The sequence below is a fragment of the Melospiza melodia genome, chromosome 6 (assembly GCF_035770615.1).
Source record: "Melospiza melodia melodia isolate bMelMel2 chromosome 6, bMelMel2.pri, whole genome shotgun sequence".
Classification (NCBI taxonomy): Eukaryota; Metazoa; Chordata; class Aves; order Passeriformes; family Passerellidae; genus Melospiza; species Melospiza melodia.
In genome coordinates this window covers 46,152,206-46,178,872 of record NC_086199.1, presented here as the reverse complement: position 1 = coordinate 46,178,872, position 26,667 = coordinate 46,152,206, and positions in this window count along the sequence as shown.

Below are 26,667 nucleotides of genomic sequence, written 5' to 3'. Positions count from 1 at the left end.
CCCAGACCCAAGGTGGCACCAGTGCCAAGTCGGGCTGTTTTGACACTACCAAGTGGCTCCTGCAATCTGCCATCCAGAATCGGGGCAGCTTAATTTTGTTTGCCAGGGAAACGGTCCGAGGTTTGTGATGGGGCCCTATTGCTGGGAGTGACCGGCTGGCTCCTGAAATGGTACAATTGGCAGGATGGTTCCCAGACCCATAGTGGCACCAGTGCCAAGTTGGGATGATTTGATAGTACCAAGTGGCTCCTGCAATCTGCCATCAAAAAGCTGGCAGGCGAGTTTTGTTTTCCAGGGAAAAGCGCCGTAGTTTGTATTTGGGGGCCTGTGGCTGGGAGTGGCCGCCTGGCGCCTTAGAATCTACGTTACGCAGCATGGTTCCCAGACCCAAAGTGGCACCAGTGTCAAGTTGGGCTGGTTTGATAGTACCAAGTGGCTCCTGCAATCTGCCATCCAGAAGCGGGGTAGCTTACTTTTGTTTGCCAGGGAAACGGGCAGAGCTTTCTGTCTGGGGGCCTATGGTTGGGAGTAACCGGCTGGCTCCTGAAAAGCTACGATAGGCAGGATGGTTCCCAGATCCAAGATGGCACCAGTGCCAAGTCGGGGTGGTTTGATGGTGCAAAGTGGCTCCTGCAATCTGCCATCCTGACGCGGGGCAGCGGATTTTTTTTTCCAAGAGAAATGGTCCGTGGTTTGTTTTTGGGGCTATATGGCTGGGCGTGGCCTGCTGGCTCCTTAACAAGCTACGATAGGCAGGATGGTTCCCTGACCCAAGGTGGCACCAGTGCCAAGTCGGGCGGTTTTCGTAGTACAAAGTGCGTCCTAAAATTTGCCATCCAGAAGAGGGGCAGTTGAGTTTTGTTTACCAGAGAAAAGGGCCGTGGTTTGTTTTTGGGGGCATATGGCTGATAGTGGCCGTCTGGCGCCTGAAAATCCACGTTAGGCAGGATGGTTCCCAGACCAGAGGTGGCACCAGTGCCAAGTCGGGCTGGTTTGATAGTACTAAATAGCACCTGCAATCTGCCATGCAGAAGCGGGGCAGCTTACTTTTGTTTGCCAGGGAAACGGGCCGAGGTTTGTGTCTGGGGGCCTATGGCTGGGAGTGACCGCCAGGCTCCTGAAAAGCTACGATAGGCAGGATGGTTACCAGACCCATGGTGGCACCAGTGCCAAGTTGGGCTGGTTTGATAGTACCAAGTGGCTCCTGCAATCTGCCATCAAAAAGTTGTCAGGCGAGTTTTGTTTTCCAGGGAAAAGCGCCGTTGTTTGTGTTTGGGGGACTGTGGCTGGGAGTGGCCGGCTGGCTCCTTAGAACACACGATACGCAGGATGGTTCCCAGACCCAAGGTGGCACCAGTGCCACGTCGGGCTGGTTTGATGGTGAAAAGTGGCTCCTGCAATCTGCCATCCTGAAGCGGGGTAGCTTACTTTTGTGTGCCAGGGAAACGGGCCGAGGTTTATGACTGGGGGCCTAGGGCTAGGAGTGACCGGCTGGCTCCTGAAAAGCAACAATAGGCAGGATGGTTCCCAGACCCAAGGTGGCACCAGTGCCAAGTTGGGCTGGTTTGATGGTACCAACTGGCTCCTGCAATCTGCCATCTAAAAGTTGTCAGGCGAGTTTTGTTTTCCAGGGAAAAGCGCCATTGATTTTGTTTGGAGGCCTGTGGCTGGCAGTGGCTGCCTGTCTTCTTAGAATCCGGGTTACGCAGCATGGTTCCCAGAGCCAAGGTGGCACCAGTGCCAAGTTGGGCTGGTTTGATGGTGCAAAGTGGCTCCTGCAATCTGCCATCAAAAAGTTGGCAGGCGAGTTTTGTTTTCCAGGGAAAAGTGCCGTTGTGTGTGTTTTGGGGCCTGTGGCTGGGAGTTTCCAGCTGGCTCCTTAGAATCCACGATACGCAGGATGGTTCCCAGACCCAAGGTGGCACCACTGCCAAGTCGGGCTGGTTTGTTAGTACCAAGTGGTTCCTGCAATATGCCATCCAGAAGCGGGGCAGCTGAATTTTGTTTGCCAGAGAAAAAGGCTGTTGTTTGTGTTTCGGGGCCTGTGGCTGGCAGTGGCCGGCTGGCTCCTGAAAATCCATGATACGCAGCATGGTTCCCAGACCCAAGGTGGCACCAGTGCCAAGTAGGGCTGGTTTCATAGTACCCAGTGGCTCCTGCAATCTGCCATCCAGAAGAGGGGCAGTTGAGTTTTGTTTACCAGAGAAAAGGGCCGTGGTTTGTGTTTGGGGGCATATGGCTGAGAGTGGCCGGCTGGCGCATGAAAATCCACGATAGGCAGGATGGTTCCCAGAGCCAAGGTGGCACCAGTGCCATGTTGGCCTGGTTTGATAGTACCATGTGGCTCCTGCAATCTGCCATCCAGAAGCGGGGCAGCTTACATTTGTTTGCCAGGGAAACGGGCCGAGGTATTTGTCTGGGGGCCTATGGCTGGGAGTGACCGCCTGGCTCCTGAAAAGCTACGATAGGCAGGATGGTGACCAGACCCATGGTGGCACCAGTGCCAAGTTGGGCTGGTTTGATAGTACCAAGTGGCTCCTGCAATCTGCCATCCAGAAGCGGGGTAGCTTACTTTTGTTTGCCAGGGAAACGGGCAGAGCTTTCTGTCTGGGGGCCTATGGTTGGGAGTAACCGGCTGGCTCCTGAAAAGCTACGATAGGCAGGATGGTTCCCAGATCCAAGATGGCACCAGTGCCAAGTCGGGGTGGTTTGATGGTGCAAAGTGGCTCCTGCAGTCTGCCATCCTGACGCGGGGCAGCGGATTTTTGTTTCCAAGAGAAATGGTCCGTGGTTTGTTTTTGGGGCTATATGGCTGGGCGTGGCCTGCTGGCTCCTTAAAAAGCTACGATAGGCAGGATGGTTCCCTGACCCAAGGTGGCACCAGTGCCAAGTCGGGCGGTATTCGTAGTACAAAGTGCGTCCTAAAATTTGCCATCCAGAAGAGGGGCAGTTGAGTTTTGTTTACCAGAGAAAAGGGCCGTGGTTTGTTTTTGGGGGCATATGGCTGATAGTGGCCGTCTGGCCCCTGAAAATCCACGATAGGCAGGATGGTTCCCAGACCAGAGGTGGCACCAGTGCCAAGTCGGGCTGGTTTGATAGTACTAAATAGCACCTGCAATCTGCCATGCAGAAGCGGGGCAGCTTACTTTTGTTTGCCAGGGAAACGGGCCGAGGTTTGTGTCTGGGGGCCTATGCCTGGGAGTGACCGCCTGGCTCCTGAAAAGCTACGATAGGCAGGATGGTGACCAGACCCATGGTGGCACCAGTGCCATGTTCGGCTGGTTTGATAGTACCAAGTGGCTCCTGCAATCTGCCATCAAAAAGTCGGCAGGCGAGTTTTGTTTTCCAGGGAAAAGCGCCGTTGTTTGTGTCTGCGGGCCTGTGGCTGGAGTGGCCGGCTGGCTCCTTAGAATCCACGATACGCAGCATGGTTCCCAGACCCAAGGTGGCACCAGTGCCAAGTTGGGCTGGTTTGATAGTACCAAGTGTTTCCTGCAATCTGCCATCAAAATGTTGGCAGGCGAGTTTTGTTTTCCAGGGAAAAGCGTCGTTGTTTGTGTTTGGGGGCCTGTGGCTGGGAGTGGCCGGCTGGCTCCTTAGAATCCACGATACGCAGCATGGTTCCCAGACCCAAGGTGGCACCCATCCCAAGTTGGGCTGGTTTGATAGTACCAAGTGGTTCCTGCAATCTGCCATCCAGAAGCGGGGCAGCTTACTTTTGTTTGCCAGGGAAAGGGGCCGAGGTTTGTGTCTGGGGGCCTATGGCTGGGAGTGACCGGCTGGCTCCTGAAAGGCTACGATAGGCAGGATGGTGACCAGACCCATGGTGGCACCAGTGCCAAGTTGGGCTGGTTTGATAGTACCAAGTGGCTCCTGCAATCTGCCTTCAAAAACTTGGCAGGCGAGTTTTGTTTCCCAGGGAAAACCGCCGTTATTTGTGTTTGGGGGCCTGTGGCTGGGAGTGGCCGGCTGGCTAATTAGAATCCACGACAGGCAGGATGGTTCCCAGACCAGAGGTGACACCAGTGCCAAGTTGGGCTAGTTTGATGGTGAAAAGTGGCTCCTGCAATCTGCCATCCAGAAGCGGGTTAACTTACTTTTGTTTGCCAGGGAAAAGGGCCGAGGTTTTTGTCTGGGGGCCTATGGCTGGGAGTGACCGGCTGTCTCCTGAAAAGCTACGATAGGCAGGATGGTGACCAGACCCATGGTGGCACCAGTGCCAAGTTGGGCTGGTTTGATAGTACCAAGTGGCTCCTGCAATCTGCCATCAAAAAGTTGGCAGGCGAGTTTGTTATCCAGGGAAAAGCGCCGTTGTTTTTGTTTGGGGGACTGTGGCTGGGAGTGGCCGGATGGCTAATTAGAATCCACGATACGCAGCATGGTTCCCAGACCTGAGGTGGCACCAGTGCCAAGTTGGGCTGGTTTGATACTACCAAGTGCGTCCTGCAATCTGCCATCCAGAAGCGGGGCAGCTTACTTTTGTTTGCCAGGGAAACGGGCCGAGGTTTTGTCTGGGGGCCTATGGCAGGGAGTGACCGGCTGGCTCCTGAAAAACTACGATAGGCAGGATGGTGACCAGACCCATGGTGGCACCAGTGCCAGGTTGGGCTGGTTTGATAGTACCAAGTGGCTCCTGCAATCTGCCATCAAAAACTTGGCAGGCGAGTTTTGTTTTCCAGGGAAAAGCGCCGTTGTTTGTGTTTGGGGGCCTGTGGCTGGGAGTGGCCGGCTGGCTCCTTAGAATCCAAAATACGCAGGATGGTTCCCAGACCTGAGGTGTCACCAGTGCCAAGTTGGGCTGGTTTGATTGTAGCAAATGGTTCCTGCAATCTACCATCCAGAAGCGGGGCAGCTTACTTTTGTTTGCCAGGGAAACGGGCCGAGCTTTGTGTCTGGGGGCCTATGGCTGGGAGTGACCGGCTGGCTCCTGAAAAGCTACGATAGGCAGGATGGTGACCAGACCCATGGTGGCACCAGTGCCATGTTCGGCTGATTTCATAGTACCAAGTGGCTCCTGCAATCTGCCATCAAAATGTTGGCAGGCGAGTTTTGTTTTCCTGGGAAAAGCGCCGTTGTTTTTGTCTGCGGGCCTGTGGCTGGAGTGGCCGGCTGGCTCCTTAGAATCCACAATACGCAGCATGGTTCCCAGACCCAAGGTGGCACCAGTGCCAAGTTGGGCTGGTTTGATAGTACCAAGTGGTTCCTGCAATCTGCCATCAAAAAGTTGTCAGGCGAGTTTTGTTTTCCAGGGAAAATCGCCGTTGTTTTTGTTTGGGGGCCTGTGGCTGGGAGTGGCCGGCTGGCTCCTTAGGATCCACGATACCCAGGATGGTTCCCAGACCAGAGGTGGCACCAGTACCAAGTCGGGCTGGTTTGATAATAACAAGTGGATCCTGCAATCTGCCATCCAGAAGCGGGGCAGCTTACTTTTGTTTGCCAGAGAAAAAGGCTGTTGTTTGTGTTTCGGGGCCTGTGGCTGGCAGTGGACGGCTGGCTCCTGAAAATCATGATACGCAGCATGGTTCCCAGACCCAAGGTGGCACCAGTGCCAAGTAGGGCTGGTTTCATAGTACCCAGTGGCTCCTGCAATCTGCCATCCAGAAGAGGGGCAGTTGAGTTTTGTTTTCCAGAGAAAAGGGCCGTGGTTTGTGTTTGGGGCCTATGGCTGAGAGTGACCGGCTGGCTCCTGAAAAGCTACGATAGGCAGGATGGTGACCAGACCCATGGTGGCACCAGTGCCAAGTCGGGCTGGTTTGATAATACTAAATAGCTCCTGCAATCTGCCATCCAGACGCGGGGCAGCGGATTTTTGCTTGCTGGAGAAAAGTTCCGTGGGTTTTTTTTGGGGGTATATGGCTGGACGTTGCCGGCTGACTCCTTAAAAACATCGATACGCAGGATGGTTCCCTGACCCAAGGTGGCATCACTGCCAAGTCGGGCTGTTTTCGTAGTACCAAGTGGCTCCTGCAATTTGCCATCCAGAAGAGGGGCAGTTGAGTTTTGTTTACTAGAGAAAAGGGCCGTGGTTTGTGTTTTGGGGCATATGGCTGAGAGTGGCCGGCTGGCGCCTGAAAATCCACGATAGGCAGGATGGTTCCCAGAGCCAAGGTGGCACCAGTGCCATGTTGGCCTGGTTTGATAGTACCATGTGGCTCCTGCAATCTGCCATCCAGAAGAGGGGCAGCTTACTTTTGTTTGCCAGGGAAACGGGCCGAGGTATTTGTCTGGGGGCCTATGGCTGGGAGTGACCGGCTGGCTCCTGAAAAGCTACGATAGGCAGGATGGTGACCAGACCCATGGTGGCACCAGTGCCAAGTTGGGCTGGTTTGATAGTACCAAGTGGCTCCTGCAATCTGCCATCAAAAAGTTGGCAGGCGAGTTTTGTTTTCCAGGGTAACGCGCCGTTGTTTTTGTTTAGAGGCCTGTGGCTGGGAGTGTCCGCCTGTCCTCTTAGAATCTACGTTACGCGGCATGGTTCCCAGAGCCAAGGTGGCACCAGTGCCAAGTTGGGCTGGTTTGATTGTAGCAAGTGGTTCCTGCAATCTGCCATCCAGAAGAGGGGCAGCTTACTTTTGTTTGCCAGGGAAACGGGCCGAGGTATTTCTCTGGGGGCCTATGGCAGGGAGTGACCGGCCGGCTCCTGAAAAGCTAAGATAGGCAGGAAGTTTACCAGACCCATGATGGCACCAGTGCCAAGTTGGGCTAATTTGATACTACCAAGTGGCTCCTGCAATCTGCCATCCAGAATCGGGGGTGCTTACTTTTGTTTTCCAGGGAAACGGGCCGAGGTTTGTGTCTGGGGGTTTATGGCTGGGAGTGAGCGGCTGGCTCCTGAAAAGCTACGATAGGCAGGATGGTGACCAGACCCATGGTGGCACCAGTGCCAAGTTGGGCTGGTTTGATAGTACCAAGTGGCTCCTGCAATCTGCCATCCAAATGTTGGCAGGCGAGTTTTGTTTTCCAGGGAAAAGCGCCGTTGTTTGTGTTTGGGGGACTGTGGGTGGGAGTGGCCGGCTGGCTCCTTAGAACACACGATACGCAGGATGGTTCCCAGACCCAAGGTGGCACCAGTGCCACGTCGGGCTGGTTTGATGGTGAAAAGTGGCTCCTGCAATCTGCCATCCTGAAGCGGGGTAGCTTACGTTTGTGTGCCAGGGAAACGGGCCGAGGTTTATGATTGGGGGCCTAGGGCTAGAAGTGACCGGCTGGCTCCTGAAAAGCAACAATAGGCAGGAGGGTTCCCAGACCCAAGGTGGCACCAGTGCCAAGTTGGGCTGGTTTGATGGTACCAACTGGCTCCTGCAATCTGCCATCTAAAAGTTGTCAGGCGAGTTTTGTTTTCCAGGGAAAAGCGCCGTTGATTTTGTTTGGAGGCCTGTGGCTGGCAGTGGCTGCCTGTCGTCTTAGAATCCACGATACGCAGCATGGTTCCCAGAGCCAAGGTGGCACCAGTGCCAAGTTGGGCTGGTTTGATGGTGCAAAGTGGCTCCTGAAATCTGCCATCCAGAAGTGCGGTAGCTTACTTTTGTGTGCCAGGGAAACAGGCCGAGGTTTGTGTCTGGGGGCCTATGGCTGGGAGTGACCGGCTGGCTCCTGAAAAGCTACGATAGGCAGGATGGTGACCAGACCCATGGTGGCACCAGTGCCATGTTCGGCTGATTTCATAGTACCAAGTGGCTCCTGCAATCTGCCATCAAAATGTTGGCAGGCGAGTTTTGTTTTCCTGGGAAAAGCGCCGTTGTTTTTGTCTGCGGGCCTGTGGCTGGAGTGGCCGGCTGGCTCCTTAGAATCCACAATACGCAGCATGGTTCCCAGACCCAAGGTGGCACCAGTGCCAAGTTGGGCTGGTTTGATAGTACCAAGTGGTTCCTGCAATCTGCCATCAAAAAGTTGTCAGGCGAGTTTTGTTTTCCAGGGAAAATCGCCGTTGTTTTTGTTTGGGGGCCTGTGGCTGGGAGTGGCCGGCTGGCTCCTTAGGATCCACGATACCCAGGATGGTTCCCAGACCAGAGGTGGCACCAGTACCAAGTCGGGCTGGTTTGATAATAACAAGTGGATCCTGCAATCTGCCATCCAGAAGCGGGGCAGCTTACTTTTGTTTGCCAGAGAAAAAGGCTGTTGTTTGTGTTTCGGGGCCTGTGGCTGGCAGTGGACGGCTGGCTCCTGAAAATCATGATACGCAGCATGGTTCCCAGACCCAAGGTGGCACCAGTGCCAAGTAGGGCTGGTTTCATAGTACCCAGTGGCTCCTGCAATCTGCCATCCAGAAGAGGGGCAGTTGAGTTTTGTTTTCCAGAGAAAAGGGCCGTGGTTTGTGTTTGGGGCCTATGGCTGAGAGTGACCGGCTGGCTCCTGAAAAGCTACGATAGGCAGGATGGTGACCAGACCCATGGTGGCACCAGTGCCAAGTCGGGCTGGTTTGATAATACTAAATAGCTCCTGCAATCTGCCATCCAGACGCGGGGCAGCGGATTTTTGCTTGCTGGAGAAAAGTTCCGTGGGTTTTTTTTGGGGGTATATGGCTGGACGTTGCCGGCTGACTCCTTAAAAACATCGATACGCAGGATGGTTCCCTGACCCAAGGTGGCATCACTGCCAAGTCGGGCTGTTTTCGTAGTACCAAGTGGCTCCTGCAATTTGCCATCCAGAAGAGGGGCAGTTGAGTTTTGTTTACTAGAGAAAAGGGCCGTGGTTTGTGTTTTGGGGCATATGGCTGAGAGTGGCCGGCTGGCGCCTGAAAATCCACGATAGGCAGGATGGTTCCCAGAGCCAAGGTGGCACCAGTGCCATGTTGGCCTGGTTTGATAGTACCATGTGGCTCCTGCAATCTGCCATCCAGAAGAGGGGCAGCTTACTTTTGTTTGCCAGGGAAACGGGCCGAGGTATTTGTCTGGGGGCCTATGGCTGGGAGTGACCGGCTGGCTCCTGAAAAGCTACGATAGGCAGGATGGTGACCAGACCCATGGTGGCACCAGTGCCAAGTTGGGCTGGTTTGATAGTACCAAGTGGCTCCTGCAATCTGCCATCAAAAAGTTGGCAGGCGAGTTTTGTTTTCCAGGGTAACGCGCCGTTGTTTTTGTTTAGAGGCCTGTGGCTGGGAGTGTCCGCCTGTCCTCTTAGAATCTACGTTACGCGGCATGGTTCCCAGAGCCAAGGTGGCACCAGTGCCAAGTTGGGCTGGTTTGATTGTAGCAAGTGGTTCCTGCAATCTGCCATCCAGAAGAGGGGCAGCTTACTTTTGTTTGCCAGGGAAACGGGCCGAGGTATTTCTCTGGGGGCCTATGGCAGGGAGTGACCGGCCGGCTCCTGAAAAGCTAAGATAGGCAGGAAGTTTACCAGACCCATGATGGCACCAGTGCCAAGTTGGGCTAATTTGATACTACCAAGTGGCTCCTGCAATCTGCCATCCAGAATCGGGGGTGCTTACTTTTGTTTTCCAGGGAAACGGGCCGAGGTTTGTGTCTGGGGGTTTATGGCTGGGAGTGAGCGGCTGGCTCCTGAAAAGCTACGATAGGCAGGATGGTGACCAGACCCATGGTGGCACCAGTGCCAAGTTGGGCTGGTTTGATAGTACCAAGTGGCTCCTGCAATCTGCCATCCAAATGTTGGCAGGCGAGTTTTGTTTTCCAGGGAAAAGCGCCGTTGTTTGTGTTTGGGGGACTGTGGGTGGGAGTGGCCGGCTGGCTCCTTAGAACACACGATACGCAGGATGGTTCCCAGACCCAAGGTGGCACCAGTGCCACGTCGGGCTGGTTTGATGGTGAAAAGTGGCTCCTGCAATCTGCCATCCTGAAGCGGGGTAGCTTACGTTTGTGTGCCAGGGAAACGGGCCGAGGTTTATGATTGGGGGCCTAGGGCTAGAAGTGACCGGCTGGCTCCTGAAAAGCAACAATAGGCAGGAGGGTTCCCAGACCCAAGGTGGCACCAGTGCCAAGTTGGGCTGGTTTGATGGTACCAACTGGCTCCTGCAATCTGCCATCTAAAAGTTGTCAGGCGAGTTTTGTTTTCCAGGGAAAAGCGCCGTTGATTTTGTTTGGAGGCCTGTGGCTGGCAGTGGCTGCCTGTCGTCTTAGAATCCACGATACGCAGCATGGTTCCCAGAGCCAAGGTGGCACCAGTGCCAAGTTGGGCTGGTTTGATGGTGCAAAGTGGCTCCTGAAATCTGCCATCCAGAAGTGCGGTAGCTTACTTTTGTGTGCCAGGGAAACAGGCCGAGGTTTGTGTCTGGGGGCCTATGGCTGGGAGTGACCGGCTGGCTCCTGAAAAGCTACGATAGGCAGGATGGTGACCAGACCCATGGTGGCACCAGTGCCAAGTTGGGCTGGTTTGATAGTACCAAGTGGCTCCTGCAATCTGCCATCAAAAAGTTGGCAGGCGAGTTTTGTTTTCCAGGGAAAAGTGCCGTTGTGTGTGTTTTGGGGCCTGTGGCTGGGAGTGGCCAGCTGGCTCCTTAGAATCCACGATACGCAGGATGGTTCCCAGACCCAAGGTGGCACCACTGCCAAGTCGGGCTGGTTTGTTAGTACCAAGTGGTTCCTGCAATCTGCCATCCAGAAGCGGGGCAGCTGAATTTTGTTTGCCAGAGAAAAAGGCTGTTGTTTGTGTTTCGGGGCCTGTGGCTGGCAGTGGCCGGCTGGCTCCTGAAAATCCATGATACGCAGCATGGTTCCCAGACCCAAGGTGGCACCAGTGCCAAGTAGGGCTGGTTTCATAGTACCCAGTGGCTCCTGCAATCTGCCATCCAGAAGAGGGGCAGTTGAGTTTTGTTTACCAGAGAAAAGGGCCGTGGTTTGTGTTTGGGGGCATATGGCTGAGAGTGGCCGGCTGGCGCATGAAAATCCACGATAGGCAGGATGGTTCCCAGAGCCAAGGTGGCACCAGTGCCATGTTGGCCTGGTTTGAAAATACCATGTGGCTCCTGCAATCTGCCATCCAGAAGCGGGGCAGCTTACATTTGTTTGCCAGGGAAACGGGCCGAGGTATTTGTCTGGGGGCCTATGGCTGGGAGTGACCGCCTGGCTCCTGAAAAGCTACGATAGGCAGGATGGTGACCAGACCCATGGTGGCACCAGTGCCAAGTTGGGCTGGTTTGATAGTACCAAGTGGCTCCTGCAATCTGCCATCCAGAAGCGGGGTAGCTTACTTTTGTTTGCCAGGGAAACGGGCAGAGCTTTCTGTCTGGGGGCCTATGGTTGGGAGTAACCGGCTGGCTCCTGAAAAGCTACGATAGGCAGGATGGTTCCCAGATCCAAGATGGCACCAGTGCCAAGTCGGGGTGGTTTGATGGTGCAAAGTGGCTCCTGCAGTCTGCCATCCTGACGCGGGACAGCGGATTTTTGTTTCCAAGAGAAATGGTCCGTGGTTTGTTTTTGGGGCTATATGGCTGGGCGTGGCCTGCTGGCTCCTTAAAAAGCTACGATAGGCAGGATGGTTCCCTGACCCAAGGTGGCACCAGTGCCAAGTCGGGCGGTATTCGTAGTACAAAGTGCGTCCTAAAATTTGCCATCCAGAAGAGGGGCAGTTGAGTTTTGTTTACCAGAGAAAAGGGCCGTGGTTTGTTTTTGGGGGCATATGGCTGATAGTGGCCGTCTGGCCCCTGAAAATCCACGATAGGCAGGATGGTTCCCAGACCAGAGGTGGCACCAGTGCCAAGTCGGGCTGGTTTGATAGTACTAAATAGCACCTGCAATCTGCCATGCAGAAGCGGGGCAGCTTACTTTTGTTTGCCAGGGAAACGGGCCGAGGTTTGTGTCTGGGGGCCTATGCCTGGGAGTGACCGCCTGGCTCCTGAAAAGCTACGATAGGCAGGATGGTGACCAGACCCATGGTGGCACCAGTGCCAAGTTGGGCTGGTTTGATAGTACCAAGTGGCTCCTGCAATCTGCCATCAAAAAGTTGGCAGGCCAGTTTTGTTTTCCAGGGAAAAGCGCCGTTGTTTGTGTTTGGGGGACTGTGGGTGGGAGTGGCCGGCTGGCTCCTTAGAACACACGATACGCAGGATGGTTCCCAGACCCAAGGTGGCACCAGTGCCACGTCGGGCTGGTTTGATGGTGAAAAGTGGCTCCTGCAATCTGCCATCCTGAAGCGGGGTAGCTTACTTTTTTGTGCCAGGGAAACGGGCCGAGGTTTATGATTGGGGGCCTAGGGCTAGAAGTGACCGGCTGGCTCCTGAAAAGCAACAATAGGCAGGAGGGTTCCCAGACCCAAGGTGGCACCAGTGCCAAGTTGGGCTGGTTTGATGGTACCAACTGGCTCCTGCAATCTGCCATCTAAAAGTTGTCAGGCGAGTTTTGTTTTCCAGGGAAAAGCGCCGTTGATTTTGTTTGGAGGCCTGTGGCTGGCAGTGCCTGCCTGTCGTCTTAGAATCCGGGTTACGCAGCATGGTTCCCAGAGCCAAGGTGGCACCAGTATCAAGTTGGGCTGGTTTGATAGTACCAAGTGGCTCCTGCAATCTGCCATCCAGAAGCGGGGCAGCTTACTTTTGTTTGCCAGGGAAACGGGCCGAGGTATTTGTCTGGGGACCTATGGCTGGGAGTGACCGGCTGGCTCCTGAAAAGCTACGATAGGCAGGATGGTGACCAGACCCAAGGTGGCACCAGTGCCAAGTCGGGCGGTTTTCGTAGTACAAAGTGCGTCCTAAAATTTGCCATCGAGAAGAGGGGCAGTTGAGTTTTGTTTGCCAGAGAAAAGGGCCGTGGTTTGTTTTTGGGGGCATATGGCTGATAGTGGCCGTCTGGCCCCTGAAAATCCACGATAGGCAGGATGGTTCCCAGACCAGAGGTGGCACCAGTGCCAAGTCGGGCTGGTTTGATAATACTAAATAGCACCTGCAATCTGCCATGCAGAAGCGCGGCAGCTTACTTTTGTTTGCCAGGGAAACGGGCCGAGGTTTGTGACTGGGGGCCTATGGCTGGGAGTGACCGCCTGGCTCCTGAAAAGCTACGATAGGCAGGATGGTGACCAGACCCATGGTGGCACCAGTGCCAAGTTGGGCTGGTTTGATAGTACCAAGTGGCTCCTGCAATCTGCCATCAAAATGTTGGCAGGCCAGTTTTGTTTTCCAGGGAAAAGCGCCGTTGTTTGTGTTTGGGGGACTGTGGGTGGGAGTGGCCGGCTGGCTCCTTAGAACACACGATACGCAGGATGGTTCCCAGACCCAAGGTGGCACCAGTGCCACGTCGGGCTGGTTTGATGGTGAAAAGTGGCTCCTGCAATCTGCCATCCTGAAGCGGGGTAGCTTACATTTGTGTGCCAGGGAAACGGGCCGAGGTTTATGACTGGGGGCCTAGGGCTAGGAGTGACCGGCTGGCTCCTGAAAAGCAACAATAGGCAGGATGGTTCCCAGACCCAAGGTGGCACCAGTGCCAAGTTGGGCTGGTTTGATGGTACCAACTGGCTCCTGCAATCTGCCATCTAAAAGTTGTCAGGCGAGTTTTGTTTTCCAGGGAAAAGCGCCGTTGATTTTGTTTGGAGGCCTGTGGCTGGCAGTGGCTGCCTGTCGTCTTAGAATCCGGGTTACGCAGCATGGTTCCCAGAGCCAAGGTGGCACCAGTGTCAAGTTGGGCTGGTTTGATAGTACCAAGTGGCTCCTGCTATCTGCCATCCAGAAGCGGGGCAGCTTACTTTTGTTTGCCAGGGAAACGGGCCGAGGTATTTGTCTGGGGACCTATGGCTGGGAGTGACCGGCTGGCTCCTGAAAAGCTACGATAGGCAGGATGGTGACCAGACCCATGGTGGCACCAGTGCCAAGTTGGGCTGGTTTGATAGTACCAAGTGGCTCCTGCAATCTGCCATCAAAAAGTTGGCAGGTCAGTTTTGTTTTCCAGGGAAAAGCGCCGTTGTTTGTGTTTGGGGGCCTGTGGCTGGGAGTGGCCGGCTGGCTCCTTAGAACACAGGATACGCAGGATGGTTCCCAGACCCAAGGTGGCACCAGTGCCAAGTCGGGGTGGTTTGATAGCACCAAGTGGCTCCTGCAATCTGCCATCCAGAAGCGGGGCAGCTTACTTTTGTTTTCCAGGGAAACGGACCGAGGTTTTTTTCTAGGGGCCTATGGCTGGGAGTGACCGGCTGGCTCCTGAAAAGCTACGATAGGCAGGATGGTGACCAGACCCATGGTGGCACCAGTGCCAAGTTGGGCTGGTTTGATAGTACCAAGTGGCTCCTGCAATCTGCCATCAAAATGTTGGCAGGCGAGTTTTGTTTTCCAGGGAAAAGCGCCGTTGTGTGTGTTTTGGGGCCTGTGGCTGGGAGTGGCCAGCTGGCTCCTTAGAATCCACGATACGCAGGATGGTTCCCAGACCCAAGGTGGCACCAGTGCCAAGTCGGGCTGGTTTGTTAGTACCAAGTGGTTCCTGCAATCTGCCATCCAGAAGCGGGGCAGCTGAATTTCGTTTCCCAGAGAAAAAGGCTGTTGTTTGTGTTTCGGGGCCTGTGGCTGGCAGTGGACGGCTGGCTCCTGAAAATCCATGATACGCAGCATGGTTCCCAGACCCAAGGTGGCACCAGTGCCAAGTAGGGCTAGTTTCATAGTACCCAGTGGCTCCTGCAATCTGCCATCCAGAAGAGGGGCAGTTGAGTTTTGTTTTCCAGAGAAAAGGGCCGTGGTTTGTGTTTGGGGCCTATGGCTGAGAGTGACCGGCTGGCCCCTGAAAATCCACGATAGGAAGGATGGTTCCCAGATCCAAGGTGGCAGCAGTGCCATGTTGTGCTGGTGTGATAGTCCCAAGTGGCTCCTGCAATCTGCCATCCAGAAATGGGGCAGCTGAATTTTGTTTGCCAGAGAAAAAGGCTGTGGTTTTTGTTTGGGGGCCTATGGCTGGGAGTGGCCGGCTGGCTCCTGAAAATCCATGATACGCAGCATGGTTCCCAGACCCAAGGTGGCACCAGTGCCAAGTGGGGCTGGTTTCACAGTGTCAAGTGCCTCCTGCAATCTCCCATCCAGAAGCGGGGCAGCTGAGTTTTGTTTGCCTGTGAAACGGGCCGTTGTTTTTGATTGGGGTCTGTGGCCGAGAATGTTCAGCTGGCTCCTGACAATCCACAATACGCAGGATGGTTCCCAGACCCAAGGTGGCACCAGTGCCAAGTCTTGCTGGTTTGATAGTACCAAGTGGCTCCTGCAATCTGCCATCCAGAAGCGGTGCAGCTGAGTTTTGTTTGCCAGAGGAAAGGGCCGTGGGTTGTGTTTGGGGGCATATGGCTGGGAGTGGCCGGCTGTCTCATTAAAAAGATCTATACGCAGGATGGTTCCCAGACCCAAGGTGGCACCAGTGCCAAGTCGGGCTGTTTTTATAGTACCAAGTGCGTCCTGCAATTTGCCATCCAGAAGAGGGGCAGTTGAGTTTTGTTTGCCAGAGAAAAGCGCCGTTGTTTGTGTTTGGGGGCTTGTGGCTGGGAGTGGCCGACTGGCGCCTTAGAATCTGCGATACGCAGCATGGTTCCCAGACCCAAGGTGGCACCAGTTCCAAGTTGGGCTGGTTTGATAGTACCAAGTGGCTCCTGCAATCTGCCATCCAGAAGCGGGACAGCTTACTTTTGTTTGCCAGGGAAACGGGCCGAGGTTTGTGTTTGGGGGCCTATGGCTGGGAGTGACCGGCTGGCTCCTGGAAAGCTACAATAGGCAGGATGGTTACCAGACCCATGGTGGCACCAGTGCCAAGTTGGGCTGGTTTGATAGTACCAAGTTGCTCCTGCAATCTGCCATCAAAAAGTTGGCAGGCGAGTTTTGTTTTCCAGGGAAAAGCGCCGTTGTTTGTATTTGGGGGCCTGTGGCTGGGAGTGGCCGGCTGGCTCCTTAGAATCCACGATACGCAGGATGGTTCCCAGACCCAAGGTGGCACCAGTGCCAAGTCGGGCTGGTTTGATACTACCAAGTGCGTCCTGCAATCTGCCATCCAGAAGCGGGGCAGCTTACTTTTGTTTGCCAGGGAAACGGGCCGTGGGTTTTGTTTGGGGGCATATAGCTGAGAGTGGCCGGCTGGCCCCTGAAAATCCACGCTAGGCAGCATGGTTCCAGGATGCAAGGTGGCACCAGTGCCAAGTCGGGCTGGTTTGATGGTGCAAAGTGGCTCCTGCAATCTGCCATCCAGAAGCGGGGCAGCTGATTTTTGTTTGCCAGAGAAAAATTCCGTGGATTGTTTTTGGGGGCATATTGCTGGGAGTGGCCGGCTGGCTCCTTAAAATATTCGATACGCATGATGGTTCCCAGGCCCAAGGTGTCACCACTACCAAGTCGGCCTGCGGTTTTAGTATCAAGTTCATCTTGCAATTTGCCATCCAGAACAGGGGCAGTTGAGTTTTGTTTGCCAGAGAAACGGGCCGAGGTTTCTGTTTCGGGGCATATGGCTGAAAGTGGCCGGCTGGCCCCTGAAAATCCACGATACACAGCATGGTTCCCAGATCCAAGGTGGCACCAGTGCCAAGTTGGGCTGGTTTGATAGTCCCAAGTGTCTCCTGCAATCTGCCATCCAGAAGCGGGGCAGCTTAGTTTGTTTGCCAGAGAAATAGGCCTAGGTTTTTCTTTGGGGGCCTGTGGCTAGGAGTGGCCGGCTGGCTCCTAAGAATCCACGATACGCAGGATGTTTACCAGACCCATGGTGGCACCAGTGCCAAGTTGGGCTGGTTTGATAGTACCAAGTGGCTCCTGCAAACTCCATCAAAAAGTTGGCAGGCGTGTTTTGTTTTCCAGGGAACAGCGCCGTTGATTTTGTTTGGGGGCCTGTGGCTGGGAGTGGCCGGCTGGCTCCTTAGAATCCACGATACGCAGGATGGTTCCCAGACCCAAGGTGGCACCAGTGCCAAGTCGGGCTGGTTTGATTACACCAAGTGACTCCTGCAATCTGCCATCCAGAAGTGAGGCAGCTAAGTTTTGTTTGCGAGAAAAAAGGGCCGTGGTTTTTGTTGGGGGCCTGTGGCTGGGAGTAGCCGGCTGGCTCCTTAAAATCCACGATAGGCAGGATGGTTCCCAGACCCAAGGTGGCACCAGTGCCAAGTCGGGCTGGTTTGATAGTACCAAGTGGCTCCTGCAATCTGCCATCCAGAAGCGGGGCAGCTGAGTTTTGTTTGCCAGAGAAAAAGGCTGTGGTTTTTGTTTGGGGGCCTGTGGCTGGCAGTGGCCGGCTGGCTCCTGAAAATCCACGATACGCAGCATGGTTCCCAGACCCAAGGTGGCACCAGTACAAAGTGGGGCTCGTTTGACAGTGTCAAGTGCCTCCTGCAATCTCCCATCCAGAAGCGGGGCAGCTGAGTTTTTTTTGCCAGGGAAACGGACCTTTGTTTTTGATTGGGGTCTGTGGCCGAGAGTGGTCGGCTGTCTCCTGACAATCCACAATACGCAGCATGGTTCCCAGACCAAAGGTGGCACCAGTGCCAAGTCGGGCTGGTTTGATAGTACCAAGTGTCTCCTGCACTCTGCCATCCAGAAGCGGGGCAGCTGAGTTTTATTTGCCAGAGAAAAGGACTGTGGGTTGTGTTTGGGGGCATATGGCTGGGAGTGGCCACCTGGCTCCTTAAAATGCACGATACGCCGCATGGTAACCAGACGCAAGGTGGCACCAGTGCCAAGTCGGGCTGTTTTTGTAGTACCCAGTGGCTCCTGCAATTTGCCATCCAGAAGCGGGGCAGCTAAATTTTGTTTGCTAGAGAAAAGGGCTGTGGTTTGTGTTTGGGGGCCTATGGCCGAGAGTGGTAGGCTGGCCCCTGAAAATCAACGATAGGCAGGATGGTTCCCAGATCCAAGGTGGCACCAGTGCCAAGTAAGGCTGGTTGTATGGTTCAAAGTGACTCCTGCAATCTGCCATCCAGAAGTGGGACAGCTGATTTTTTTTTGCCAGAGAAAAGGTCCGTGGTTTCTTTTTGGGGCATACGGCTGGGAATTGCCGGCTGGCTCCTTAAAATGCTCGATACGCAGCATGGTTCCCAGAGCCAAGGTGGCACCACTGCCAAGTCGGGCTCTTTTTGTAGTACCAAGTGCGTCCTGCAATTTGCCATCCAGAAGAGGGGCAGTTGAGTTTTGTTTGCCAGAGAAAAGGGCCGAGGTTTGTGTTTGGGAGCATATGGCTGGGAATGACCGGCTGGCCCCTGAAAATCCACGATACGCCGGATGGTTCCCAGATCCAAGATGGTACCATTACCAAGTCGGGCTGCTTTGATAGTCCCAAGTGGCTCCTGCAAACTGCCATCCAGAAGCGGGGCAGCTGAGTTTTGTTTGCCAGGGAAATGGGCCGTTGTTTGTGTTTGGGGGCCTGTGGCTGGGAGTGTTCGGCTGGTTCCTGAATATGTACGATACGCAGGATTGTTCCCAGATCCAAGGTGGCAGCAGTGCCATGTTGTGCTGGTGTGATAGTCCCAAGTGGCTCCTGCAATCTGCCATCCAGAAGTGGGGCAGCTGATTTTTGTTTGCCAGAGAAAAGGTCCGTGGTTTGTGTTTGGGGGCATATGGCTGAGAGTGGCCGGCTGGCCCCTGAAAATCCACGATACACAGGATGGTTCCCAGATCCAAGGTGGCACCTGTGCCAAGTCGGGCTGATTTGATAGTACTAAGTAGCTCCTGCAATCTGCCATCCAGAAGCGGGGCAGCTTACTTTTGTTTGCCAGGGAAACGGGCCGAGGTTTCTGTTTGGGGGCCTATGGCTGGGAGTGACCGGCTGGCTCCTGAAAAGCTACAATAGGCAGGATGGTTCCCAGAGCCAAGGTGGCACCAGTGCCAAGTTGGGCTGGTTTGATAGTACCAAGTGGCTCCTGCAATCTGCCATCCAGAAGCAGGGCAGCTGAGTTTTGTTTGCCAGAGAAAAGGGCTTGGTTTGTGTTTGGGGGCATATGGCTGTGTGTGGCCAGCTGGCTCCTTAAAATGCACGATATGCAACATGGCTCCCAGACCCATAGTGGCACCAGTGCCAAGTTGGGCTGGTTTGATAGTACCAAGTGGCTCCTGCAATCTTCCATGATCACGTGGAGAAATACTTTCTGGTTTCAGCCATATGCTCTTTCTTCTCTCCCTCAACTTCTCTATCACCTCTCATCTGGTTCACATGCGCTGTCTTCAAGGTCCACAGGCTACTTTTCACAGAATCTTCTGGCCTGATGAAGTAAGAATGATGAATAGAACAGAGCTGGGATCTATTTTCCAGTTTGGATAAAATGCATTCTGCACACAAATCCAAGGAGAACGTGCTGCCCCAATGCCCAGAAAATCTTTCACTCCTGCTAGTGTTCTACGTCAACCGCAACTTAGTCTGAAAGAAAAGCTTTTTCTCTGAGAGCATCTGAGAGGTTTGCATGAAGCACTGATATCTGACATATGCAATTTTGAATAGGAGAGGAAAAAGAAAATGGCAAGGAGTTTTTAATTTTAGTGGTTTCAATTTTAATTTCCGTGCACTTTTTCAAAACTTGTCAGCTCAAATGCCCATCAACATCTTTTAGTCATCTGTAAGTCAGTATTCATATAAAATGTGCTTCAAATCCAAAGAATTTCAAATTTGCACTCCAAGCTTCTATGCCTAGATTTATGATTTCCTACACATATTAGATGAAAGGAAGGCCTTTTTTACTGTGGGAGTGCTGGAACACTGGAACAGGTTGCCCAGAGAAGTTGTGGGTGTCCCATCCCTGAAAGTATTCAAGGTCACCTTGGACGGGGCTTGGAGCAGCAACAAAGGAGAAGCTTGATGGTAGAGAAACAAAGTTGGACTATAGAAGAAACTCGGATTGAAGTATAGGATCAAGTTTTCTCTCAGCTCTTGGGGTAAATTCAAAGTTGTACAAAATGACATTTATCTGTGCTATTCACTACTGTAACAGAAAGTTTCATGAAAACTGTACAGAAGATAGTAAATTTTAAAAGAGATAAGAATTACAGCATAAAATCCATGGGATAGGTTACAACATGAGACACTCTCTAAGAGAAAATCTCTGTGTTTCAGCACTTCATCGGGGTAAGATTTCATGAAGTGCCAAAGAAGGCGGCAAAATATCATTCGGGACATTATTTACTGGAATTCAGCCTGGCCATTAGTAGGAACTGCCTTTGAACATATCATGTAGATATACCACACACGCTTTCCCTTCACTGAAAAATTACTGTTTACAACAAATAAGCAATTGACGATCAAAATTGATTGAAAGCATCTTAAACATGTCAAGTATTTCATTGTAGATGATCTGTGATCCAAATGCTTCTTCCACCTTCGAGAGGGACAGAAGAATTCTTCCATATCATGATGGTTTAAAATTGTATCAACCAATGTTTTCTGCTGAAAAGATATCATCTATTTTTTTCTATTTTTGGAAGAAAATATTCCTAGACATACAACAGGTGAGAACTAAGTAATTTTAAAGAAACAAATGAAATGAAAATATTCTGTAAATAGAATGAAATGAAAAGCTGTGTTTTAAATAGGAGCTAAATATTAAACAGAATTTTTGTACCAGGCATTTGAATTACTGCACCAGCTCTTTTGCCCATCAAGAGAGGCATTTAGCATTTCAGTCTTTTCCAAGGTGTTCATGATCTGCTATGCTGATTTCTGTGTGTGCCTAGGTGTGTGTGGAGGGGGGGGCATATGAAGGGGAGTGTGTATGTTTGCTTTACAATTGTTGTGGCAGATTCATGCCTCAGCTCCACATTTTGTTTTAAAAAGGTCACACCGAGTGGATATGAAGTTTACTATCAACAAGAGATCGATTCCCAAATCATCCATTTGACTCTCCCTTATAAATCATGTGCTTTGTTGCATATTTTATCAAATATACTTTCAAGCCAGATGGAGGAAGGAGGATGTGGGAATCCCTCCACCATCTTGCAACTTTTATGTAAGTAGGTTTTCAAGAAAATCATCATTTCTCTTTTAAATATGTCTGGAACAGGCATGATGGTAGTGTCAACCTGTTGGAGTTTTTGTTGCTGGAAGAAGTTGTACAAAAGGATTGGTTTTTACATTGACCAGTTACTGAATCAAGCGCAGGAATACATTGGAAATTTAGCTGGGGGTTCCTTTTCCCAGCAGACTACTTCTAGAACGAGCTTGTACACTGAAGCTGACTCTTTTGCTCTCTTTTTGTTTCTTTCCTATTTTCTTGGCTTCTTTGCCACTATCTAGACAATTTTGGAACTTTGTTCCCAACTAAAATGGTTTCAATAGTCTGATTGTGATCATACATTTTTACAAGGAATTTTTAAAATCTTTCCTCGAGTCCAGAAAGTCAAGGACTTAGATCTTTTTCTTCCCTTATCAATATTGCCATGAAATTGATAAATAAAGACCAACTCTTTATTTTTGTTTTTAACCCACGTAGATAATTCCCATCCATTAATCCATTTTGTGGACCAATAGCTGCCATTCTGATGGAAGCTGTCACTTCTTAACAATAGGCATTCTGTGACTATGTTGACTGCACTTTGGGTGAAGATCCTAACTGGTCTTAGATATACATAGGGAGAAATTTGCTCAGCCAGTGTCAGTCTTAAGCATGCGTATCAGAAGATCTTTCTAGAGCTGGGAATTTTCCCATGAAAGGGATTCAGTTAGGGAAGAGACACTTGTGCCAGAGTTTTACATTCTTCTTGAACACTGCTTAAGGAACTTAGATGCCATGTCCATTTGGATCTCTGTCTGCACAGAACTTTGTCATGCCAGTGCTTTGAAATGCATCTTGAAGAGAATTCACTAGCACAGAATGAAAGAGAGTGGAAGGGGTTGGTGGGGCTAACCAGGCCCAACCCCCCTGCCTAAACCAGGATACCTAGAGCCTCTTGCCCAGGATTCTATCTGGGTGTACTTTTAATGTCTTCAAAGATCCAGGCTCCACAATCTTTCTGGGCAGTCTGTGCCGTGGTTCAGTCACCCTGACAGTAAAGAAACATTTACTGATGTTCAAAGGCAATCTCCTGTATTTCAGTGTGTGCCCACTGCCTCTTGTCTTTTCCCTCAGCATCACTGAAAAGACACTGATTCCCTCCCCTTTGCACTATTGCTTCCATATGTATGTGTGATGCCATGTAGAGGTATGTCAAAAACCTCCCTGAAGCCCAGGCAGATAATATTCCCTTCATCTACCAGTCAAGTTGATTCATCAGAGGAGTTTAAAGTGATGTTCAGCATGAAATTCCCCTGAAAAATCATGCTAACTACATTATTTGGTCATCTGTCATGTGCCTGGCAAGGATTTCCAGGAAGAGCTGCTTCATCAACTTCCTGGGGATAAAAAAGAGGCTGGCTGGTTTGTACTATGGCAAGTCCTCTTAATTGCCTTTTTTGAAGATGGGTGTCATTTGCTAACATCCACTCTTTAGCCTCTGTTGTCGTCTACATCTTAGCAAAACGCTTTTCCACTATGTCTGGCTAGGAAAAACTGTGCCAGCACAGAAAACATCTCCCATCGTGTTCTAGAAGTTGCACGGATGTCTGCCAAGTGTTTGGCAGGAAGAAAAGAAAAGTTGTCCAAAACAGCTTCCAATCGAATGTTCCTGTGATTGGAAAAGTCAGGAGAGTGCAAAGGTACTGTTTTCTATCAGTTGGCAAGGTGCGCACACAATCCCAGTGTTGTACAGCTTGCTTCTTCACCTTCCCGAAGCTGCCGCTCTCGCCGGCTGCCGGAGCCCAAGAAGCGGCTTCTTCGCGCAAAGACGATTGTGCCGCTCACAGGGCTCTCCTTAGCGCGGCTTCTGCCGAAAGACGCCCGGCAGCGGCTCTTACCTCCGGAGAGCATCCTACCTTCGTCTTTAGCTCCTCTTCTCATCTACACCTCGGCAAAAAGCTTTTCCACTATGTCTGGCTAGGAAAAACTGTGCCAGCACAGAAAACATCTCCCATCGTGTTCTAGAAGTTGCACGGATGTCTGCCAAGTGTTTGGCAGGAAGAAAAGAAAAGTTGTCCAAAACAGCTTCCAATCGAATGTTCCTGTGATTGGAAAAGTCAGGAGAGTGCAAAGGTACTGTTTTCTATCAGTTGGCAAGGTGCGCACACAATCCCAGTGTTGTACAGCTTGCTTCTTCACCTTCCCGAAGCTGCCGCTCTCGCCGGCTCCCGGAGCCCAAGAAGCGGCTTCTTCGCGCAAAGAAGATTGTGCCGCTCACAGTGCTCTCCTTAGCGCGGCTTCTGCCGAAAGACGCCCGGCAGCGGCTCTTACCTCCGGAGAGCATCCTACCTTCGTCTTTCGCATCTTTTGTAGTCTACATCTTAGCAAAACGCTTTTCCACTATGTCTGGCTAGGAAAAACTGTGCCAGCACAGAAAACATCTCCCATCGTGTTCTAGAAGTTGCACGGATGTCTGCCAAGTGTTTGGCAGGAAGAAAAGAAAAGTTGTCCAAAACAGCTTCCAATCGAATGTTCCTGTGATTGGAAAAGTCAGGAGAGTGCAAAGGTACTGTTTTCTATCAGTTGGCAAGGTGCGCACACAATCCCAGTGTTGTACAGCTTGCTTCTTCACCTTCCCGAAGCTGCCGCTCTCGCCGGCTGCCGGAGCCCAAGAAGCGGCTTCTTCGCGCAAAGACGATTGTGCCGCTCACAGTGCTCTCCTTAGCGCGGCTTCTGCCGAAAGACGCCCGGCAGCGGCTCTTACCTCCGGAGAGCATCCTACCTTCGTCTTTCGCGTCTTTTGTAGTCTACATCTTAGCAAAACGCTTTTCCACTATGTCTGGCTAGGAAAAACTGTGCCAGCACAGAAAACATCTCCCATCGTGTTCTAGAAGTTGCACGGATGTCTGCCAAGTGTTTGGCAGGAAGAAAAGAAAAGTTGTCCAAAACAGCTTCCAATCGAATGTTCCTGTGATTGGAAAAGTCAGGAGAGTGCAAAGGTACTGTTTTCTATCAGTTGGCAAGGTGCGCACACAATCCCAGTGTTGTACAGCTTGCTTCTTCACCTTCCCGAAGCTGCCGCTCTCGCCGGCTGCCGGAGCCCAAGAAGCGGCTTCTTCGCGCAAAGACGATTGTGCCGCTCACAGTGCTCTCCTTAGCGCGGCTTCTGCCGAAAGACGCCCGGCAGCGGCTCTTACCTCCGGAGAGCATCCTACCTTCGTCTTTCGCGTCTTTTGTAGTCTACATCTTAGCAAAACGCTTTTCCACTATGTCTGGCTAGGAAAAACTGTGCCAGCACAGAAAACATCTCCCATCGTGTTCTAGAAGTTGCACGGATGTCTGCCAAGTGTTTGGCAGGAAGAAAAGAAAAGTTGTCCAAAACAGCTTCCAATCGAATGTTCCTGTGATTGGAAAAGTCAGGAGAGTGCAAAGGTACTGTTTTCTATCAGTTGGCAAGGTGCGCACACAATCCCAGTGTTGTACAGCTTGCTTCTTCACCTTCCCGAAGCTGCCGCTCTCGCCGGCTGCCGGAGCCCAAGAAGCGGCTTCTTCGCGCAAAGACGATTGTGCCGCTCACAGTGCTCTCCTTAGCGCGGCTTCTGCCGAAAGACGCCCGGCAGCGGCTCTTACCTCCGGAGAGCATCCTACCTTCGTCTTTCGCATCTTTTGTAGTCTACATCTTAGCAAAACGCTTTTCCACTATGTCTGGCTAGGAAAAACTGTGCCAGCACAGAAAACATCTCCCATCGTGTTCTAGAAGTTGCACGGATGTCTGCCAAGTGTTTGGCAGGAAGAAAAGAAAAGTTGTCCAAAACAGCTTCCAATCGAATGTTCCTGTGATTGGAAAAGTCAGGAGAGTGCAAAGGTACTGTTTTCTATCAGTTGGCAAGGTGCGCACACAATCCCAGTGTTGTACAGCTTGCTTCTTCACCTTCCCGAAGCTGCCGCTCTCGCCGGCTGCCGGAGCCCAAGAAGCGGCTTCTTCGCGCAAAGACGATTGTGCCGCTCACAGTGCTCTCCTTAGCGCGGCTTCTGCCGAAAGACGCCCGGCAGCGGCTCTTACCTCCGGAGAGCATCCTACCATCGTCTTTCGCGTCTTTTGTAGTCTACACCTCGGCAAAACGCTTTTCCACTATGTCTGGCTAGGAAAAACTGTGCCAGCACAGAAAACATCTCCCATCGTGTTCTAGAAGTTGCACGGATGTCTGCCAAGTGTTTGGCAGGAAGAAAAGAAAAGTTGTCCAAAACAGCTTCCAATCGAATGTTCCTGTGATTGGAAAAGTCAGGAGAGTGCAAAGGTACTGTTTTCTATCAGTTGGCAAGGTGCGCACACAATCCCAGTGTTGTACAGCTTGCTTCTTCACCTTCCCGAAGCTGCCGCTCTCGCCGGCTCCCGGAACCGAAGAATCGGCTTGTTCGTGCAAACACGATTGTGCCGCTCACAGGGCTCTCCTTAGCGCGGCTTCTGCCGAAAGACGCCCGGCAGCGGCTCTTAACTCCGGAGAGCATCCTACCTTCGTATTTCGCGTCTTATGTAGTCTACATCTTAGCAAAACGCTTTTCCACTATGTCTGGCTAGGAAAAACCGTGCCAGCCCAGAAAACATCTCCCATCGTTTTCTAGAAGTTGCAGATATGTCTGCCAAGTGTTTGGGAGGAAGAAAAGAAAAGTTGTCCAAAACAGCTTCCAATCGAATGTTCCTGTGATTGGAAAAGTCAGGAGAGTGCAAAGGTACTGTTTTCTATCAGATGGCAAGGTGCGCACACAATCCCAGTGTTGTACAGCTTGCTTCTTCACCTTCGCGAAGCTGCCACTCTCAGGAGGTAAGAGCCGCTGCCGGGCGTCTTTCGGCAGAAGCCGCGCTAAGGAGAGCACTGTGAGCGGCACAATCGTCTTTGCGCGAAGAAGCCGCTTCTTGGGCTCCGGGAGCCGGCGAGAGCGGCAGCTTCGGGAAGGTGAAGAAGCAAGCTGTACAACACTGGGATTGTGTGCGCACCTTGCCAACTGATAGAAAACAGTACCTTTGCACTCTCCTGACTTTTCCAATCACAGGAACATTCGATTGGAAGCTGTTTTGGACAACTTTTCTTTTCTTCCTGCCAAACACTTGGCAGACATCCGTGCAACTTCTAGAACACGATGGGAGATGTTTTCTGTGCTGGCACAGTTTTTCCTAGCCAGACATAGTGGAAAAGCTTTTTGCCGAGGTGTAGACTACATAAGACGCGAAAGATGAAGGTAGGATGCTCTCCGGAGGTAAGAGCCGCTGCCGGGCGTCTTTCGGCAGAAGCCGCGCTAAGGAGAGCCCTGTGAGCGGCGCAATCGTCTTTGCGCGAAGAAGCCGCTTCTTGGGCTCCGGCAGCCGGCGAGAGCGGCAGCTTCGGGAAGGTGAAGAAGCAAGCTGTACAACACTGGGATTGTGTGCGCACCTTGCCAACTGATAGAAAACAGTACCTTTGCACTCTCCTGACTTTTCCAATCACAGGAACATTCGATTGGAAGCTGTTTTGGACAACTTTTCTTTTCTTCCTGCCAAACACTTGGCAGACATCCGTGCAACTTCTAGAACACGATGGGAGATGTTTTCTGTGCTGGCACAGTTTTTCCTAGCCAGACATAGTGGAAAAGCGTTTTGCTAAGATGTAGACTACAAAAGACGCGAAAGACGAAGGTAGGATGCTCTCCGGAGGTAAGAGCCGCTGCCGGGCGTCTTTCGGCAGAAGCCGCGCTAAGGAGAGCACTGTGAGCGGCACAATCGTCTTTGCGCGAAGAAGCCGCTTCTTGGGCTCCGGCAGCCGGCGAGAGCGGCAGCTTCGGGAAGGTGAAGAAGCAAGCTGTACAACACTGGGATTGTGTGCGCACCTTGCCAACTGA